Source organism: Castor canadensis, chromosome 12 (genome assembly GCF_047511655.1).
Source record: "Castor canadensis chromosome 12, mCasCan1.hap1v2, whole genome shotgun sequence".
In the NCBI taxonomy this organism is placed as follows: Eukaryota; Metazoa; Chordata; class Mammalia; order Rodentia; family Castoridae; genus Castor; species Castor canadensis.
In genome coordinates, this window is record NC_133397.1 from 28,543,385 (window position 1) to 28,564,336 (window position 20,952).

Sequence of the window (20,952 nt, forward strand, 5' to 3'; positions counted from 1 at the left end):
GCATTTGCTGGTCCTGCCTGCACTCTCTCCTCATGGACCCTGAATCAGGAATCACTCCTCCACTTCCTCTCAGAGGATCTATGGAATAACATCGGAAAATGTACCTCACTCTTAAATGAACCCATCAGTGGGAGACAGTTTTGGATCACAATCATAGCTCAAATTATTATATTACACAGTTGGGGGGGCAATAGTTAGAGATTAGACTTAAGGACATGAATTTTGGGACAGGTGAGATTCTGTGGCAGCACCATTAGTCCAAAGGGTGCCCAGTAGGAACTGGCCTTGTGCTCACTGACATGTTTCCCTTCTGAATCGCTCACATGTGATGACATGTCCTGTCATCACCACTTTATCCCAAACCACTTCATGAAGTGGATGGTCCAAAAGGTTTGGTCACGATCCTGTAGGCTTTTGCTGTTTAAAGGGGCGGGGGGGAGGGAGAGAGAGAGAGAGAGAGAGAGAGAGAGAGAGAGAGAGAGAGAGAGAAAATGGAAGTATGATTGCTAGATGGATGAAAGAAGTTGCTCTAGCAAAGAGGATTTTGTTTAAAGCTATTATCTAATTACTTCATTTTGATTTCTTAGGAGAACTTTAGTCATTTATTGAATATTTCTCTAACAGAGAAATCCAAAGGTTTGACCTGTCTGTTCTGGCTTCACAAGGTTTCACTCACAGACAGACACATGTCTGTCATCATTTTTTATCTCATCAAATACCTTGGAGTTTTCCATCTTTTTCTAGTCCTTATGCCTTTGCTATTCTGCCTCTCTCTCTCGGTTTTTTTTTTTTTCTTTAGATGTTCTTCCTCTCTTCTCTGCCTGCTCTTCCAGCCACTTCTTCCTGGGTCCCTCTAATCTGGCAAATCTCTAGCAGCAGTTTAAAATTTAGCTCAGAGATTCCATTACCAGGATCTCTTCCTTATTCTACACTGTGGCAGATGCTGGTTGCTGCTCCTTCTCCTTCCTTCTTTCCACTTACCAACACACTGACTTTTTTTTTTTTTTTTTTAAGACTGCAGGGGTGTGATTTAGAGGTAAAATGTATCCCAAAGGCACATGTGCTGAAGGCATGGTCTCCAGCTGGTGGATTTAAGCATTGAGAGGTATTTGGATCGTGAGAACTCTGACCTGAACAATGGATTAATCCACTGATGAGTTGATAATTTGATGGCATTATTGAGAGGTGGGACCTAGTTGGAGGAAGTAGGTCATTGAGGATGTGCTTTTGAAGGACATATCGTGTCCCTGGCTCCTTTCTGTTTCTCTTATGTTTCCTGGCTGCCATGAAGTGAGCAGCTCTGCTCCTCCACACACTCTCCATCATGATATTTGGCCTCATCATCTTAGGCACAAAGCAATGTGACCAAGAGACCATGGACTGAAACCTCTGAAACCATGAGCCAAGTAATCTTTCTTCCTTTTAATATGTTTATAGCAGATTTTATATCACAGTGACAAAAAAATGAACACATTGTACATCAAGAGTGGCTGGGCCTCTTCCTGAACTCACAGGTTAAATTTTGATGGGTTTCAGTTAAAAGTGGTAATTCTATTCCTCTTGCCAGTGACTGTTTCAGAAATAATCACTTGATGCTCTTCTGAGTCATAACACAAGAGGTAAATCTGCCGACTTTTGGGAAAGTGCATCTCATACATTTTATTGGTCCTTCCTTCCCTCCTGGTGCTGGAGTTTGAATTCAGGGCCTATGCTTTCTAAGCAGGCGCTCTACCACTGGAGCCACTCCACCAGCCCTTTTTTTGTGTTGGGTGTTTTGGAAATAGGGTCTCATGAACTATTTGTCTGTACTGGCCTTGAACCTTAATTCTCCTGATCTCTGCCTCCTGAGTAGCTAGGATTACAGGCGTGAGCCACTGGTGCCTGGAGGCACTTTATTTCTTGAACTAGGGTTTCACCATGTAGCCCCAGCTAACCTTAACTTGTGCTCTTCCTGCCTCAGTCTCCGGACTGCTGGGATTGCAGACATGCACTATCATGTGTGGCCTTGTATCTCACTCTTAAGAAGGGAGCCAAAGAGAATATTCTCTCTTTTAGTTTGTGAATGTCCCTAGGAGGAAGTGACATATGGAGCTGGGGTAGCTACCTTGTGATCATGAGGGGAAAAGCCTGAGAGCAAAGGCTAAATGGCTGAGAATGGAAGAATAGAAAGATGGAAAAAAATTGGAGCCTTGAAGATGACATTGAGTTGCTGAATCACTGGATATGTCAGTCTTCCAGAACCCGTGATATGTGAAATGATAAATCTCCTTATTGTTGAAGCCAGCTTACATTGGATTTTCTGTTATTTATAGCTGAAATCGTCCTTACTGAGACCCAACCATATCTCTCATTTGTTTTTCCTTTAGAACCTTGTGTATTTTCTGTCATATTGCTATTTTTATTAATAGCTTTATTGAGATATAACTTATATACAATAAGGGGCACCACTTAAAGTGTTTAATTCAGTTGTTTTTAGTATATTCACTGAGTTGTACAACCATGCCAACTACCTAATTTTTGAACATTCCATCAATTCCCAAAAGAATCCTGATACCCCATTAATAGTCATTCGCCATCTTCTTATTCCTTCCTCACCAATTCTAGGCAACCATTAATCTACTTTATCTCACTATGACTTTCCCTATTTTGGATATTTCATGTAAATGGAACCAGGCAATACCACATGTCCTTTGTGTCTGTCTCCTTTCATTCTGCATAACATCCTCAAATCCTACCCATGTTATAGTAAGTGTATACTTTCCCATATTTTGTGTATCTTTTCATCATCAGCTGAACACTTAGGTTGGTTTTCATTTTTTGGTAGTGGTGAATAATGCTGCTAAGCACATTTGTGAGTAAGTTTTTGTGTGGACATATGGTTTCACTTTTCTTGGGTATATAGTGAGGAGTAGAATTGCTGGGTCGCATGGAACACTAAATTTCATGTTGTGTAAATTTCCAAAGTGGTAGTACCATTTGCAATCCCTCCAGCAATATATAAGGACTCAAATTTCTCCACATCCTGACTCACCAATGCTTGCTATTGTCTTCTAACATTTTTGCTATCTTAGTAGGTGTGCAGAGGTATTTTGTATGATCTTGATTTGCATTTCTCTGATGTTGAAAATCTCCTTCATCTTGGTGTTTTAATTTCTTTCTTATTTATTCTTTTTTTTCTGGTGGTACTGGGGTTCAAATTCAGGGTTTCACCCTTGCTTGGCAGGCGCTCTACCACTTGAGGCACATTCCCAGTCCTCATTATGGTGTTTCAGTGATCTGTGCATTGTCAGTGCTTATCACATGCCAGGTACACAAGCACAGGTATGGGAGTGGACCTGGCACAAACTTATTTGTAAGTTGGGGATATAATATTTATCTCAGAATTATTATAAGGACCAAAACAATAGTTCACAGTTTGTACCTCACCTTAGATTGTAATCTAGTCTGTGTTTTCTACTGTCTGTAACTTCACACACACTATTTAACAATACTTGTTCTGAGTTTCTAAGATTATCTATCCCTCCATACTGAGAATTGAGTATTAAGTGAGAAGATCCCAGACCATGTTTGAGCACTGTGCTTGGCACATAATCGCTGAAAGAGAGACAGCAATTCCCTAAGAGATGTTAGTTTCCCTGGTGAACCCTGGGTGCCCCACGTGCAGGCTCACTGTGCCCACCTATCCATCCCCTGTGGTGAGTGTTGGCTGCATAGATCTCTCTTATCCCCTTTCACCAGAGCATTCCCCTGGCACAGGATGTCCAGGCACACTTAGCCCTGGATTCTCCTGGGTCTGTTCACAGCCAAGTGCTGACTCTTCTTGCCAAAAGGGGGCCCGTGGCCACAGGGCAGCATGTGAGAAAGTAGAGTTAGTCTTTATTGGAGACCGTACCCTCGCTTGCTCTTACCTTTTTCCCTTTACTGCTTCCATCTGGCAAAGAATAAAATTACACAATTTAGTTTAAGGATCTTAATTGACTTTATTTTAAATTCTAAAATTGGACAACTCTTCATTCTATAAAATTGAATTAATGTTCTGATGAGTAAGTGTTCTGATTAAAAAAAAACAATCAGATTGATCATTCCAAAGTTGCTTTCTGAATTTGTGTATTTCAGTAGCAGAGCACATACTTAGCATGTGAGGCACAGGGTTCAATCTTCAGGGAGGGAGACCCACCCACATTTGCACAACCACATCCACACACCCACCCACCTGCACACCCACATTCACACACCCACCCACATTCACACACACCCACCCACATTCACACACCCACCCACATTCACACACCCACCCACACACCCACCCACCCACCCACACACCCACATTCACACACCCACCCACACACCCACCCACCCACCCACACACCCACATTCACACACACCCACCCACATTCACACACCCACCCACATTCACACACCCACCCACATTCACACACACACCTACATTCACACACCCACCTACATTCACACACACACCCACCCACCCACACACCCACATTCACACCCCCCCCCCACACCCACCTACTTTCACACACCCACCCACATTCACACACACACCTACATTCACACACACCCACCTACATTCACACACCCACACCCACACACACCCACCTTCACACACACACCTACATTCACACACCCACCCACATACACACCCACACACCTGAACAGCTTTCCTTGTATGGCAGGGACGGGGAGATAGCGCAATAGAAAAGAAACTGGTTGATATTGGGTCACTTCAGGTTACCTTTCTTTTTATTGTGGTCCTGGGGTTTGAACTGAGGGCCTCACGCTTGCTAGGCAGGTGCTCTACCACTTGAGTCACATTCCACCAGCCCAGGTTACCATTTTTGTGTGTAAGGATTAAGGGAGAGGAAACTTCATTATTCTACCCATTGAGACTGGCCTGTTTGGGAAATTTGGCTGCTGTCTCTCTCTCTCCCGACTTCTCAGGCCAGATAAACAGCTTAGTTTTAGCTTGGTGGCATGGAACTTTAGGGTGAGTGACTCTATTGATTTTTAGCCTGGTTTACTGGGGTTTAGTAGCAGAAGTCTAGTCAAAAACAATCACCTTCTGTAATTTTTATTTAAAAATTCCCACACCCTACATGCTTTTCTTTTTCTTTTATTATTCATATGTGCATACAAGGCTTGGGTCATTTCTCCCCCCTGCCCCCACCCCCTCCCTTACCACCCACTCCACCCCCTCCCTCTCCCCCCCAACCTCTCAATACCCAGCAGAAACTATTTTGCCCTTATTTCTAATTTTGTTGTAGAGAGAGTATAAGCAATAATAGGAAGGAACAAGGGTTTTTGCTGGTTGAGATAAGGATAGCTATACAGGGCATTGACTCACATTGATTTCCTGTGCGTGGGTGTTACCTTCTAGGTTAATTCTTTTTGATCTCACCTTTTCTCTAGTTCCTAGTCCCCTTTTCCTGTTGGCCTCTATTGCTTTTAAGGTATCTGCTTTAGTTTCTCTGCGTTGAGGGCAACAAATGCTAGCTAATTTTTTAGGTGTCTTACCTATCCTCACGCCTCCCTTGTGTGCTCTCGTTTTTATCATGTGCTCAAAGTCCAATCCCATTGTTGTGTTTGCCCTTGATCTAATGTCCACATATGAGGGAGAACATACGATTTTTGGTCTTTTGAGCCAGGCTAACCTCACTCAGAATGATGTTCTCCAATTCCATCCATTTACCAGCGAATGATAACATTTCGTTCTTCTTCATGGCTGCATAAAATTCCATTGTGTATAGATACCACATTTTCTTAATCCATTTGTCAGTGCTGGGACATCTTGGCTGTTTCCATAACTTGGCTATTGTGAATAGTGCCGCAATAAACATGGGTGTGCAGGTGCCTCTGGAGTAACCTGTGTCACAGTCTTTTGGGTATATCCCCAAGAGTGGTATTGCTGGATCAAATGGTAGATCAATGTTTAGCTTTTTAAGTAGCCTCCAAATTTTTTTCCAGAGTGGTTGTACTAGTTTACATTCCCACCAACAGTGTAAGAGGGTTCCTTTTTCCCTGCATCCTCGCCAACACCTGTTGTTCGTGGTGTTGCTGATGATGGCTATTCTAACAGGGGTGAGGTGGAATCTTAGCGTGGTTTTAATTTGCATTTCCTTTATTGCTGGAGATGGTGAGCATTTTTTCATGTGTTTTTTGGCCATTTGAATACTTTCTTTTGAGAAAGTTCTGTTTAGTTCACTTGCCCATTTCTTTATTGGTTCATTAGCTTTGGGAGAATTTAGTTTTTTAAGTTCCCTATATATTCTGGTTATCAGTCCTTTGTCTGATGTATAGTTGGCAAAAATTTTCTCCCACTCTGTGGGTGTTCTCTTCAGTTTAGAGACCATTTCTTTTGATGAACAGAAGCTTTTTAGCTTTATGAGGTCCCATTTATCTATGCTATCTCTTAGTTGCTGTGCTGCTGGGGTTTCGTTGAGAAAGTTCTTACCTATACCTACTAACTCCAGAGTATTTCCTACTCTTTCCTGTATCAACTTTAGAGTTTGTGGTCTGATATTAAGATCCTTGATGCATTTTGAGTTAATCTTGGTATAGGGTGATATACATGGATGTAGTTTCAGTTTTTTGCAGACTGCTAACCAGTCTTCCCAGCAGTTTTTGTTGAAAAGGCTGCTATTTCTCCATCATATATTTTTAGCTCCTTTGTCAAAGACAAGTTGGTTATAGTTGTGTGGCTTCATATCTGGGTCCTCTATTCTGTTCCACTGGTCTTCATGTCTGTTTTTGTGCCAGTACCATGTGTTTTTATTGTTATTGCTTTGTAATATAGTTTGAAGTCAGGTATTGTGATACCTCCTGCATTGTTCTTTTGACTGAGTATTGCCTTGGCTATTCGTGGCCTCTTGTGTTTCCATATAAATTTAACAGTAGATTTTTCAATCTCTTTAATGAACGTCATTGGAATTTTGATGGGAATTGCATTAAACATGTAGATTACTTTTGGGAGTATTGACATTTTTACTATGTTGATTCTACCAATCCATGAGCATGGGAGATCTCTCCACTTTCTATAGTCTTCGTCAATCTCTTTCTTCAGAAGTTTATAGTTTTCCTTGTAGAGGTCTTTCACATCTTTTGTTAGGTTTACACCTAGGTATTTGATTTTTTTTGAGGCTATTGTAAATAGAATTGTTTTCATGTATTCTTTTTCAGTTTGCTCATTGTTAGTGTATAGAAATGCTAATGATTTTTCTATGTTGATTTTATATCCTGCTACCTTGCTACAGCTAATGATGATGTCTAGAAGCTTCTGAGTAGAGTTTTTTGGGTCTTTAAGGTATAGGATCGTGTCATCTGAAAATAGGGATATTTTGACAGTTTCTTTACCTATTTGTATTCCTTTTATTCCTTCTTCTTGCCTAATTGCTCTGGCTAGGAATTCCAGTACTATGTTGAATAGGAGTGGAGATAGTGGGCATCCTTGTCTGGTTCCTGATTTTAGAGGGAATGGTTTCAGTTTTTCTCCATTAAGTATAATGCTGGCTGTAGGTTTGTCATTTATAGCTTTTATAACGTTGAGGTACTTTCCTTCTATTCCTAGTTTTCTTAGAGCTTTTATCATGAAATGGTGTTGGATCTTATCAAAGGCTTTTTCTGCATCTATTGAGATGATCAAGTGGTTTTTGTCTTTGCTTCTGTTAATGTGGTTTATTACATTTATTAATTTTCGTATGTTGAACCACCCCTGCATCCCTGGGATGAAGCCTACTTGGTCGTGGTGAATAATCTTTTTGATGTGTTGTTGAATTCGGTTTGCCATTATTTTGTTGAGGATTTTTGCATCAATGTTCATTAAGGAGATTGGCCTATAGTTCTCCTTTTTGGAGGTATCTTTGCCTGGTTTTGGGATAAGGGTAATACTGGCTTCATAAAATGTATTAGGCAGTTTTCCTTCCCTTTCTATTTCATGGAACAGTTTAAGAAGGGTTGGTATCAGTTCCTCTTTAAAGGTCTGATAGAATTCAGCAGAGAATCTATCAAGTCCTGGACTTTTCTTTTTGGGGAGACTCTTGATTGCTGCTTCAATTTCATTTTGTGTTATAGGTCTATTCAGATGATTAATTTCCTCTTGATTCAGTTTTGGATGATCATATGTATCTAGAAATCTGTCCATTTCTTTTAGATTTTCAAATTTATTTGAATGTAGGTTCTCAAAGTAGTCTCTGATGATTTCCTGGACTTCCATGGTGTTTGTTGTTATCTCCCCTTTTGCATTCCTGATTCTACTAATTTGGGTTTTTTCTCTCCTCATTTTAGTCAGGTTTGCCAGGGGTCTATCGATCTTGTTTATTTTTTCAAAGAACCAACTTTTTGTTTCATTAATTCTTTGTATGGTTTTTTTGGTTTCTATTTTGTTGATTTCAGCTCTTATTTTTATTATTTCTCTCCTTCTATTTGTTTTGGGATTTGCTTGTTCTTGTTTTTCTAGGAGTTTGAGATGTATCATTAGGTCATTGATTTGGGATCTTTCAATCTTTTTAATATATGCACTCATGGCTATAAACTTTCCTCTCAGGACTGCCTTAGCTGTGTCCCATAGGTTCCGGTAGGTTGTGTTTTTATTTTCATTGACTTCCAGGAACTTTTTAATTTCCTCTTTTATTTCATCGATGATCCATTCTTCATTAAGTAATGAGTTATTTATTTTCCAGCTGTTTGCATGGTTTTTGTCTTTACTTTTGTTGTTGAGTTCTACTTTTACTGCATTGTGATCAGATAGTATGCACGGTATAATTTCTATTTTCTTATATTTGCTGAGACTTGCTTTGTGCCCTAGGATATGATCTATTTTGGAGAAGGTTCCATGGGCTGCTGAGAAGAATGTATATTGTGTAGAGGTTGGATGAAATGTTCTGTAGACATTAACTAGGTCCATTTGATCTATTGCATATTTTAGATCTTGGATTTCTTTATTGATTTTTTGTTTGGATGACCTATCTATTGATGTGTTAAAGTCTCCCACAACCACTGTGTTGGTGTTTATATATGCTTTTAGATCTTTTGGGGTATGTTTGATGAAATTGGGTGCGTTGACATTGGGTGCACACAGATTGATGATTATTATTTCCTTTTGTTCTATTTCCCCTTTTATTAGTATGGAATGTCCTTCTTTTTTTTTTTTTTTAAGCAATACATGTGCTTTTATTCCAAATTATATTTACAGAGCATTTAATATGATAACTTTCTAGACTACATAAGACATAGCCTAAATATGAGAAAAGGAAGTATGCAAACAAAGACATTCACAATCTAGGAGAGAATGTTAGGTGTATGCACAATTAGCTAAAATATATTTGTTGATTTTTCATAAATATACAATGAGCTGTAATACATGAGCAAAGTACAACAGCAGCAAAACAAATGATATAATTATGGAAGCTTGGGAGAGACAGTGAAGTCTTGCACAAAAGGCATTCGAGATGGACTTTGAGGAATGAAGCATCATGGTGGGACTATCTTTTTTTTTTTTCACATTTTTGGGCAGTACTGGTGTTTCAACTGAGGGCCTTGAGCTTTTTAGGCAGGCACACTACCTCTTCAACACCACCACCACCGCTTCATGATGGGAGTATCTCAATGGGTGAAGAAAGCAAGAGAAGGGAAGGATATGGGAGGAGTGATATCTGTTATTTATTTGTCTGTCTGTTTTGAGAGGGCATTTCATTATGTTGTCCAGGCTGGCCTTTAACTCCTGGGCTTAAGTGCTTCTCCTGCCTCAGCTCTTGAATAGCCAGGATTATAGGTATACACCACTGCACTTAGCACGAGTGACATTTTAGAGTAAACAGAATGAGCAAAAACATAGAAGCACAAATGTGTATACTGTGTTTCAGAAATTGTAAGCACTCTTGATGGATAGTGTGGGTGTGCTGGCCAGCAAGAAATGGATTGAGGCTAGGTCACTTAGGACCTTTGGTGATATGCTTAGGAATCTGGAATATGTTGCAGAGTCAGGAGGCAGTCATTGCAGGATTTTAAGCAGAGAAGTAACAGATCTGTTTGGAAATAATCATTTTGATGGCAATGTAAAGGATTAAGAGTATGAAGAAATTATTTACTGGGGGAAAATGGACTCTGAAAACAATGGAATGTCTTTTTTTTTTTTTTTCATTTTTCTTTTATTATTCATATGTGCATACAAGGCTTGGTTTATTTCTCCCCCCTGCCCCCACCCCCTCCCTTACCACCCACTCCACCCCCTCCCGCTCCCCCCCTCAATACCCAGCAGAAACTATTTTGCCCTTATCTCTAATTTTGTTGTAGAGAGAGTATAAGCAATAATAGGAAGGAACAAGGGGTTTTGCTGGTTGAGATAAGGATAGCTATACAGGGCATTGACTCACATTGATTTCCTGTGCGTGGGTGTTACCTTCTAGGTTAATTCTTTTTAATCTAACCTTTTCTCTAGTTCCTGGTCTCCTTTTCCTATTGGCCTCAGTTGCTTTAAGGTATCTGCTTTAGTTTCTCTGCATTAAGGGCAACAAATGCTAGCTAGTTTTTTAGGTGTCTTACCTATCCTCACCCCTCCCTTGTGTGCTCTCGCTTTTATCATGTGCTCATAGTCCAATCCCCTTGTTGTGTTTGCCCTTGATCTAATGTCCACATATGAGGGAGAACATACGATTTTTGGTCTTTTGAGCCAGGCTAACCTCACTCAGAATGATGTTCTCCAATTCCATCCATTTACCAGCGAATGATAACATTTCGTTCTTCTTCATGGCTGCATAAAATTCCATTGTGTATAGATACCACATTTTCTTAATCCATTCGTCAGTGCTGGGGCATCTTGGCTGTTTCCATAACTTGGCTATTGTGAATAGTGCCGCAATAAACATGGATGTGCAGGTGCCTCTGGAGTAACAGTCTTTTGGGTATATCCCCAAGAGTGGTATTGCTGGATCAAATGGTAGATCGATGTCCAGCTTTTTAAGTAGCCTCCAAATTTTTTTCCAGAGTGGTTGTACTAGTCTACATTCCCACCAACAGTGTAAGAGGGTTCCTTTTTCCCCGCATCCTCGCCAACACCTGTTGTTGGTGGTGTTGCTGATGATGGCTATTCTAACAGGGGTGAGGTGGAATCTTAGCGTGGTTTTAATTTGCATTTCCTTTATTGCTAGAGATGGTGAGCATTTTTTCATGTGTTTTCTGGCCATTTGAATTTCTTCTTTTGAGAAAGTTCTGTTTAGTTCACCTGCCCATTTCTTTATTGGTTCATTAGCTTTGGGAGAATTTAGTTTTTTAAGTTCCCTGTATATTCTGGTTATCAGTCCTTTGTCTGATGTATAGTTGGCAAATATTTTCTCCCACTCTGTGGGTGTTCTCTTCAGTTTAGAGACCATTTCTTTTGATGAACAGAAGCTTTTTAATTTTATGAGGTCCCATTTATCTATGCTATCTCTTAGTTGCTGTGCTGCTGGGGTTTCATTGAGAAAGTTCTTACCTATACCTACTAACTCCAGAGTATTTCCTACTCTTTCTTGTATCAACTTAAGAGTTTGGGGTCTGATATTAAGATCCTTGATCCATTTTGAGTTAATCTTGGTATAGGGTGATATACATGGATCTAGTTTCAGTTTTTTGCAGACTGCTAACCAGTTTTCCCAGCAGTTTTTGTTGAAGAGGCTGCTATTTCTCCATCGTATATTTTTAGCTCCTTTGTCAAAGATAAGTTGCTTATAGTTGTGTGGCTTCATATCTGGATCCTCTATTCTGTTCCACTGGAATTCATGTCTGTTTTTGTGCCAGTACCATGCTGTTTTTATTATTATTGCTTTGTAATATAGTTTGAAGTCAGGTATTGTGATACCTCCTGCATTGTTCTTTTGACTGAGTATTGCCTTGGCTATTCGTGGCCTCTTGTGTTTCCATATAAATTTAACAGTAGATTTTTCAATCTCTTTGATGAATGTCATTGGAATTTTGATGGGAATTGCATTAAACATGTAGATTACTTTTGGGAGTATAGACATTTTTACTATGTTGATTCTACCAATCCATGAGCATGGGAGATCTCTCCACTTTCTATAGTCTTCCTCAATCTCTTTCTTCAGAAGTGTATAGTTTTCCTTGTAGAGGTCTTTCACATCTTTTGTTAGGTTTACACCTAGGTATTTGATTTTTTTTGAGGCTATTGTAAATGGAATTGTTTTCATACATTCTTTTTCCGTTTGCTCATTGTTAGTGTATAGAAATGCTAATGATTTTTCTATGTTGATTTTATATCCTGCTACCTTGCTATAGCTATTGATGATGTCTAGAAGCTTCTGAGTAGAGTTTTTTGGGTCTTTAAGGTATAGGATCATGTCGTCTGCAAATAGGGATATTTTGACAGTTTCTTTACCTATTTGTATTCCTTTTATTCCTTCTTCTTGCCTAATTGCTCTGGCTAGGAATTCCAGTACTATGTTGAATAGGAGTGGAGATAGTGGGCATCCTTGTCTGGTTCCTGATTTTAGAGGGAATGGTTTTAATTTTTCTCCGTTAAGTATAATGCTGGCTGTAGGTTTGTCATATATAGCTTTTATAATGTTGAGGAACTTTCCTTCTATTCCTAGTTTTCTTAGAGCTTTTATCATGAAATGATGTTGGATCTTATCAAAGGCTTTTTCTGCATCTATTGAGATGATCCAGTGGTTTTTGTCTTTGCTTCTGTTAATGTGGTTTATTATGTTTATTGATTTTCGTATGTTGAACCACCCCTGCATCCCTGGGATGAAGCCTACCTGGTCATGGTGAATAATCTTTTTGATGTGTTGCTGAATTCGATTTGCCATTATTTTGTTGAGGATTTTTGCATCAATGTTCATTAAGGAGATTGGCCTATAGTTCTCCTTTTTGGAGGTGTCTTTGCCTGGTTTTGGGATAAGTGTAATAGTGGCTTCATAAAATGTGTTTGGCAGTTTTCCTTCCCTTTCTATTTCATGGAACAGTTTAAGGAGGGTTGGTATCAGTTCTTCTTTAAAGGTCTGATAGAATTCAGCAGAGAATCCATCAGGTCCTGGACTTTTCTTTTTGGGGAGACTCTTGATTGCTGCTTCAATTTCATTTTGTGTTATAGGTCTATTCAGGTGATTAATTTCCTCTTGGTTCAGTTTTGGATGATCATATGTATCTAGAAATCTGTCCATTTCTTTTAGATTTTCAAATTTATTTGAATATAGGTTCTCAAAGTAGTCTCTGATGATTTCCTGGACTTCCATGGTGTTTGTTGTTATCTCCCCTTTTGCATTCCTGATTCTACTAATTTGGGTTTTTTCTCTCCTCATTTTAGTCAGGTTTGCCAGGGGTCTATCGATCTTGTTTATTTTTTCAAAGAACCAACTTTTTGTTTCATTAATTCTTTGTATGGTTTTTTTGGTTTCTATTTCGTTGATTTCAGCTCTTATTTTTATTATTTCTCTCCTTCTATTTGTTTTGGGATTTGCTTGTTCTTGTTTTTCTAGGAGTTTGAGATGTATCATTAGGTCATTGATTTGGGATCTTTCAATCTTTTTAATATATGCACTCATGGCTATAAACTTTCCTCTCAAGACTGCCTTAGCTGTGTCCCATAGGTTCTGGTAGGTTGTGTTTTTATTTTCATTGACTTCTAGGAACTTTTTAATTTCCTCTTTTATTGCATCGATGATCCATTCTTCATTAAGTAATGAGTTATTTAGTTTCCAGCTGTTTGCATGTTTTTTGTCTTTACTTTTGTTGTTGAGTTCTACTTTTACTGCATTGTGGTCAGATAGTATGCATGGTATTATTTCTATTTTCTTATATTTGCTGAGGCTTGCTTTGTGCCCTAGGATATGATCTATTTTGGAGAAGGTTCCATGGGCTGCTGAGAAGAATGTATATTGTGTAGAGGTTGGATGAAATGTTCTGTAGACATCTACTAGGTCCACTTGATCTATTGCATATTTTAGATCTTGGATTTCTTTATTGAGTTTTTGTTTGGATGACCTATCTATTGATGATAATGGAGTGTTAAAGTCTCCCACAACCACTGTGTTGGCGTTTATATATGCTTTTAGGTCTTTCAGGGTATGTTTGATGAAATTGGGTGCGTTGACATTAGGTGCGTACAGATTGATGATTATTATTTCCTTTTGGTCTATTTCCCCTTTTATTAGTATGGAATGTCCTTCTTTATCTCGTTTGATCAATGTAGGTTTGAAGTCTACTTTGTCAGAGATAAGTATTGTTACTCCTGCCTGTTTTCGGGGGCCATTGGCTTGGTAAATCTTCTTCCAGCCTTTCTTCCTAAGCCTATGCTTATTTCTGTTGGTGAGATGGGTCTCCTGTAAGCAACAAATTGTTGGATCTTCCTTTTTAATCCATTTCATCAAGCGGTGCCTTTTAATGGGTGAATTAAGTCCATTAACATTAAGCGTTAGCACTGATAGGCATGTGGTGATTCCTGTCATTTAGTTGTCTTAGTTGTTTGAAGGTTTAATGTGTGTACCTAAGTTGAGGTTACTCTCTACTGTCTTGCTTTTTCTTTTCCTGTGGTTTGGTGCTACCTGTCTTTTCATGGTTAAGTTGGGTTTCACTTTCTGTGTGCAGAATCCCTTGAAGAATCTTTTGTAGTGGTGGCTTTGTGGTCACATATTGTTTTAGTTTCTGCTTATCATGGAAGACTTTTATTGCTCCAACTATTTTGAATGATAGTTTTGCTGGGTAGAGTATACTGGGGTTGAAGTTATTTTCATTCAATGCCCGGAAGATCTCACCCTATGCTATTCTTGCTTATGATGTTTCTGTTGAGAAGTCTTCTGTGATTTTGATGGGTTTACCTTTGTATGTTACTTGTTTTTTCTCTCTTACAGCCTTCAATATTCTTTCCTTAGTTTCTGAACTTGTTGTTTCAATGATGATATGTCGTGGGGTAGTTCTATTTTGATGTGGTCTGTTTGGTGTCCTGGAGGCCTCTTGCATCTGTATGGGAATATCTTTCTCTAGATTTGGGAAATTTTCCGTTATTATTTTGTTGAATAGATTACGCATTCCCTTCACTTGCACCTCTTCTCCTTCTTCGGTGCCCATGATTCTCAAGTTTGGTCTTTTGATGGAGTCGGCGAGTTCTTGCATTTTCTTTTCACAGTTCTTGAGTTGTTTAATTAATAGTTCTTCAGTTTTTCCTTTCATTACCATTTCATCTTCAAGTTCTGAGATTCTGTCTTCTGTTTGTTCTATTCTGCTGGATTGGCCTTCATTTTGTTTTGCAGTTCTGTTTCATTCTTTTTTCTGCAGTTTTCCATATCCTGGCTGGTTTCCTCTTTAATGTTGTCTATTTTTGTCCTGAGTTCATTTATCCATTTATTCATTGTGTTCTCTCTTTCACTTTGGTGTTTATACAGTGCTTCTATGGTTTCCTTTATTTCTTCTTTTGCTTTTTCAAATTCTCTATTTTTGTTGTCTTGGAATTTCTTGAGTATCTCCTGTACATTTTGGTTGACCTTATCCAGTATCATCTCTATAAAATTCTCATCGAGTACCTGTAGTATGTCTTCTTTTAAATTATTCTCGTGGGCTTCATTGTGTCCTTTGGCATAGTTTATCTTCATTTTGTTGGAGTCTGGATCTGAGTATCTGTTTTCTTCATTCCCTCTGGTTCCTGTACTAATTTTTTGCTGTGGGGAAACTGGTTTCCCTGTTTTTTCTGTCTTCCCGTTATTGTCTTTGGTGTTGTTACTGTCCCTGTACTGTGTGCAATTAACTATTTTCTAGCTTGTAATAATAACAATGGTAATATTTAGAATGGAAGGGTGAGCTGAGATGGAAAGCAAGAAGTTAAAGAAAAGGGAAAAACAAATACACAGACAAGAGGAAGAAAGCAGAAGAAGGTTTCCGACAAGAAAGTTTCAAAGGTATAAACAGGGAGCATTAGTGTACTAATTGACAGTAAGCTGAACAGACATTAGAGGGACAGAGAGAGGATTGAAAATCAAAAATAAAAAAAAAAAGATAATGAAAATAAAAAATAAGTAAATGAAAGAAATATCTATATATAAAAATGAATTAAAATAAAATGAAAAATAGAAAATTAAAGAAAAAAAAAACACCAAAAAACCAAAAAACCAAAAAACCTCCAAGTTCAAATGCAATGAAGTTTCAGTCTTAATAATTTGGGTGTCCGTCTCAGTCTCCAATCCTGGAGATGGTGCCTCAGATGTTGTTCTGTAGTTGTCTCATCAAAGGGGATGCATAAAGTAGAACAAAACTACACACACACACACACACACACACACACACACACACAAAACCCCACCAAGTGTCCCAAGTTCAAATGCAATATAGTTTCAGTAAGTTTTTCCACTTGCAGGTGTAATTTGGTTGTTCTCTCATCAAAGGTGGGGAGAAAAAGGAAAAAAAGAGTCTGGAGATGGTTCTAAGAATGGTATCTGCAGCTGTGGCTTGCCTGTCCGCTGCTGTCAGCCTGCTGTTGCTGGAGGTGTTATTTATGCAGATCTCTGGGGTGAGCTTAGCACTCACCTGGCCCCACAGGCTTTGTTTGTTCAGAGTTCTCCTGTGCGGGAGCCTCTGCTACAAGCTTTGCCCTTTCCAAGCACTGGGAAAGGTGACACTGCACCCGTGTTGTCAGGCCTGCGTGTTTATTTACAGTTCATGTGGGAGGTGGGTCTTCCCCCCTCTCCTGTGGAGTTTTCCTCCCACCGCCACTTTCACAAGCTTTCCTGCCTCTGATTACTGGGAGGTGCTGCTGCTCCTGCCAGCCGCCATGTTTGTTTACAGTTCACGTGGGAAGTGGGTGTTCCCTCCTCTCCTGTGGAGTTTTTCTCCCTCTGCCACTCTCACCAGCTTTCCCGCTCTTGGTTGCTGGGCACGTGCCCTGCCCCCGCTCCTGCCAGAGCCTCTCTGGCCTGCCTGGCTTGTTTATTTACAGTCCCAGGAAGGATTCCCTTCCTCCAACCTTCGCTCAGTGCGCCCCACCCTCTTTCCTGCATGTTTTTATTGTTCTTATTGCTTATTACTCAGTTTCTCTTTTTTCCCTGGGTGGAGGTCAGTATGTCCAGGGGGCTATGCTGCTCTGGCCCAGGCTTGTCTGTGGGAGTACCGCGGTACCACGAAACTCACCTGGTCTGCATCTTCCCAAGCTATCTGGGTGCGGGTGACTGGCGGCCTGGGGGCCCTCCTGGTTTCTCTGTTTAACGTGAAGTGGAGATTCTCTGCACTGGCTGGAGGTGTGGAGAGGTCAAAGTTATGCCTCTTCTCAGTGATTATGCCTGCAAAGTGTGTCTCCAGCATCTCTCCAAGATTTCACTATAGGAGGCTCGCTTTCTGCTTCCTCCCTCTAGCCGCCATCTTGGAATCCCTCCCCTACGTGCTTTTTAACTGAGCACACTTCTTTAACAAAACTCCTGCACCCAACCCCAGTCTCAGACTCTGCCTTTTGGTAGCTTGTCTGTGACAGTGCCCCTGTCCAGCCACCCCTGCCCAGCCTTCCTCCAGCACCCTTTTCCCTCATTAGCTCCTCTTCACACCCTCACCCACCTTCTATGGCAAAGAGAAGGGGAGAGGCAAGTTCTGGAAGTGCGAAGGAGAGAGAAATCATGAAAGAAAAAGGAGTAGGAACTGTGGAGAGGAAGGACTAAAAGCTGAGTGCAAGGGAGAGAGAAATGTGGCCATATACAGAGGGAGTCTGAGCAAAATAAATTCAATAAGAATGACTCTAGCTGTGGTGTGACAGGAAGACAATTCTTTATAATCCTATCACAAACTCCTTCCCGAGGAGGACATATCCTAAAAACATTTAGCTGAGGCCTCCAAAGATGAACAGCAGAGCAAGAAGAGTTAATCGCTTTTCATAGAACAGGAGGGTAGGGGTAGCATAGGGAGGATGGAGAAAGCGTCTGCGGTGAGGCGGGAAGAGTAGAGGGGACAAAGATGGGGTTGACCACAGATGGGATTAAAACAGATTTGTAATTTTTCCTTCCTGTGCAAAGCAGGGTGAGGGTTCCTGCTGCTGCTGCTTCTGCCTCAAGGTTAAAAATCAAGATGGCACAAGCTGGAGCCTTTTCTCATCCTTGGAAGTTGTTGGTTTAATTTTTCCATTTGACAATATTTGGTGCAATAATATACTTTACTATCAAATGGATGGTAGATGCAATAGATCTAACCAGAAAGCAGGAAGTAGAAGGGCAGAAACAGTCCAAAAAAACAACTGAGTAAGCAGATGTGAAAAATGTGAAGCTTTCAGAATATGGAATGAGTATTGCTGCTTGTCCAGAAGACCCTCTTAGCCTGTGTGCTACTGGGAGTGACGTAGCAGGTTTAGATGTCATTATGGATCTGAAAGACACGGTCATCTTACCTATCAAAAAGAATTTGTATGAGAATGCCATGCTTCTGCAGGCTCCAAAAGATGTTCTTTTTTAGGGTTCTCCAGGTTATGGTAAAATGTTGATTGCCAAGGGGATAGCCAATGAAGCTGGCTATTGATTTATTAACCTGCAGGTTTCAACACTGATTAGTAAATGGCATGGGGAATTTGGCTGCTATTTTCTTCCTTGCCATAAAGCTACAGCCTCCTATCACCATTTATTTATTTATTTATTTATTTTTGGTAGGAATGAGGTTTGAACTCAGGGCTTCATGCTTACAAAGTAGGTGCTTTACTACTTGAGCAATGAACCTCTAGTTCATTTTGTTGTTATATTGGAGATGGGGGGGGTCTCATGATATGTTTTACCTGGGCTGACCTTGAACCATAATCCTCCCCATCTCAGCCTGTAAGTAAGTAGGATTACAGGCTTGAACCACTGGCACCTGATGATCTTCTATTATCTGTATAGATGGAGTAAATACCTTTCTACAAAGCCATTTGTGTTCTAGCCATGAAGCTACAGCCAGATACAGATCACAGTGGCTCAGATACAAATCACAGCTGGTAGGTCATAGTGTCTGGAGCTGCTCATCATCCTCAGGACCTTGACTCAGCTGTCAAGAAGAATGCCTACGTGATTCCATACCCACCAGCCTGCTCTAAAACAAAGAGAAACAATCGTGAAGCTTGTCTTATACAATGAAAATGTGAACAGGCTTGTGGACCTACTAGAAGTTCCTCAGGACACTGATGGGGTTTCAGGAAGAGACCTAAAAGAGATGTGTAGAGAAGCTTCCCTCCTTGGTACCAGGGAATATGTTATCTCCATCAGAAGAAAGTCATAACAAAGATGAAAGTTGGCCTGTGCAATATCAGGCTCTCCGTCAGGCAACTGAAAAGAGGAAGAAACTAAAGGATACAGTATTTCAGAATGCTTTCACTCATGTTTGTTTAGATTAAGAGTAAAGATCATGTGCACCGTTCAGTGATCTAGTTTGCTGGGTCTTTTACCAGTTAGCAGAAGTGCTCCTAAAATAGTGAGCACTTTCCATGTGTATGGTTTTATAGTCTGAGTTCTAAGTTATTGAGGTAGAATTGTTATATAACAGTAATACTACTTTGTTACTTATTAGTTTCCCATCATATTTTAAATCGTTCAAAATTCCACTAATCAGAATTCTGCATGTAAACACAGCATGAGGAACACAGCACAACACAACCTTAAGGTGCCTTTGATCATCAGATTAAATTATGTTTCAGATTATTTTGTTTCTACTATATTTATTTGAAAACTCTCAATCTTTATCTTTGAGTTATTGGATTAATTTCTTTGACAATATGTCTCACAAGAACCTTCTGGATAGTTCATTCATCCATTTGTACTTTGGTGGGGAGAGTTTGCACGAGAACACTGGGTACCAAAAAGCAAGTCATGAAAGATTGTGAAGATGGTGAGGAAAAATGAATACAGAATACCAAATACCAAAAACTTAAAAATGTGTTATGTTTCTATTAAGTATGTTATATTATTATTTTATAGTGTATAATAATAGGGTCTCTCTGGTTTTTTTTTTTGTTATTGTTGTTGTTGCTGTTCTGGGAATTGAACTCAGGGCCTCATGCTTGCAAGTGCTCTATCACTTGAGCTATGTGTGCCCCTAGTCCTTTTGCCCTTTTATTTTTCACATAGGGTCTTACATGTTTGCTCAGGCCAGCCTTGGACACTTCTTCCTGAATAGCTGGGATAATAAGTATGTGCTACCAGCCCCAGCCCCAAAGGGATCACTGTTTATTGAAACAACAGCAGCAACAGCTCTTGAAAGGCAATTTTTACTTTAACGAAGGTTGGTTTTTTCCCTACCATATGATATTCAATGTAGTCCACCTTTCTGTTCCCCTCGTCAAGAAATCATGAACAAGTATCCATTTTTTTTTTTTGGAAACATACAGGGGAATTGATCTATTTTTGGAACAGTGAGTCCTGATTCTATTTTTGGAAGAAGAGGGAGGGGTCTTACAAACGAAAATCCTGAGAAAAAGAAATGACCAGCTGGGAGTTTGTGGATATGAATTTCTTTCTTCTTAATTTTTGGTGGTACTGGGGTTTGAACTCAGGACTTTGTGCTTGCAAGGCAGGTGTTCTACCACTTAAGTCATACCTCCAGCAGAATTTCTTTATTAAGAGAAATCCGTTCCTAAGAGGAGGATGAAAGCAAGGAAGTAAGGGGAAAAATAGTAAAAATCTCCTAAAGAAACCCTTGCATTACTCACTGTGTTGCTCTAGGATACCTGCAAGTCTCCTGTGAAAGAAGGCTCATGTGTTTCTTCATTACTTGTGTCTATTTATGGGGTATTTGGTGATTTCTGTGGCTTATAAGATATTTTATATTTCTTGTTTTCATGGAGATTATTCTAAAGTCCTATTGTGTACTAGCATGGCCATTTGTCCTCACGTCCCTGGATGAGGCGGTACTACAGGTCCAGGAAGGAAAGAGGAGGATGCTGTGAGCACTAGACCTGTCTCTCTTGAAGCATGATTGCTGAGTTTTATCTATCTATCTATTATCTAGCTATCATCTATCTAT

General features: G+C 39.8%; 1 pseudogene; it reads left to right on the plus strand.

Annotated features, from left to right (window-relative positions):
- Positions 1-18,102: 18,102 nt before the first annotated feature.
- LOC109694254 (outer mitochondrial transmembrane helix translocase-like) lies at positions 18,103-19,327 on the plus strand (annotated as a pseudogene).
- Positions 19,328-20,952: the final 1,625 nt, after the last annotated feature.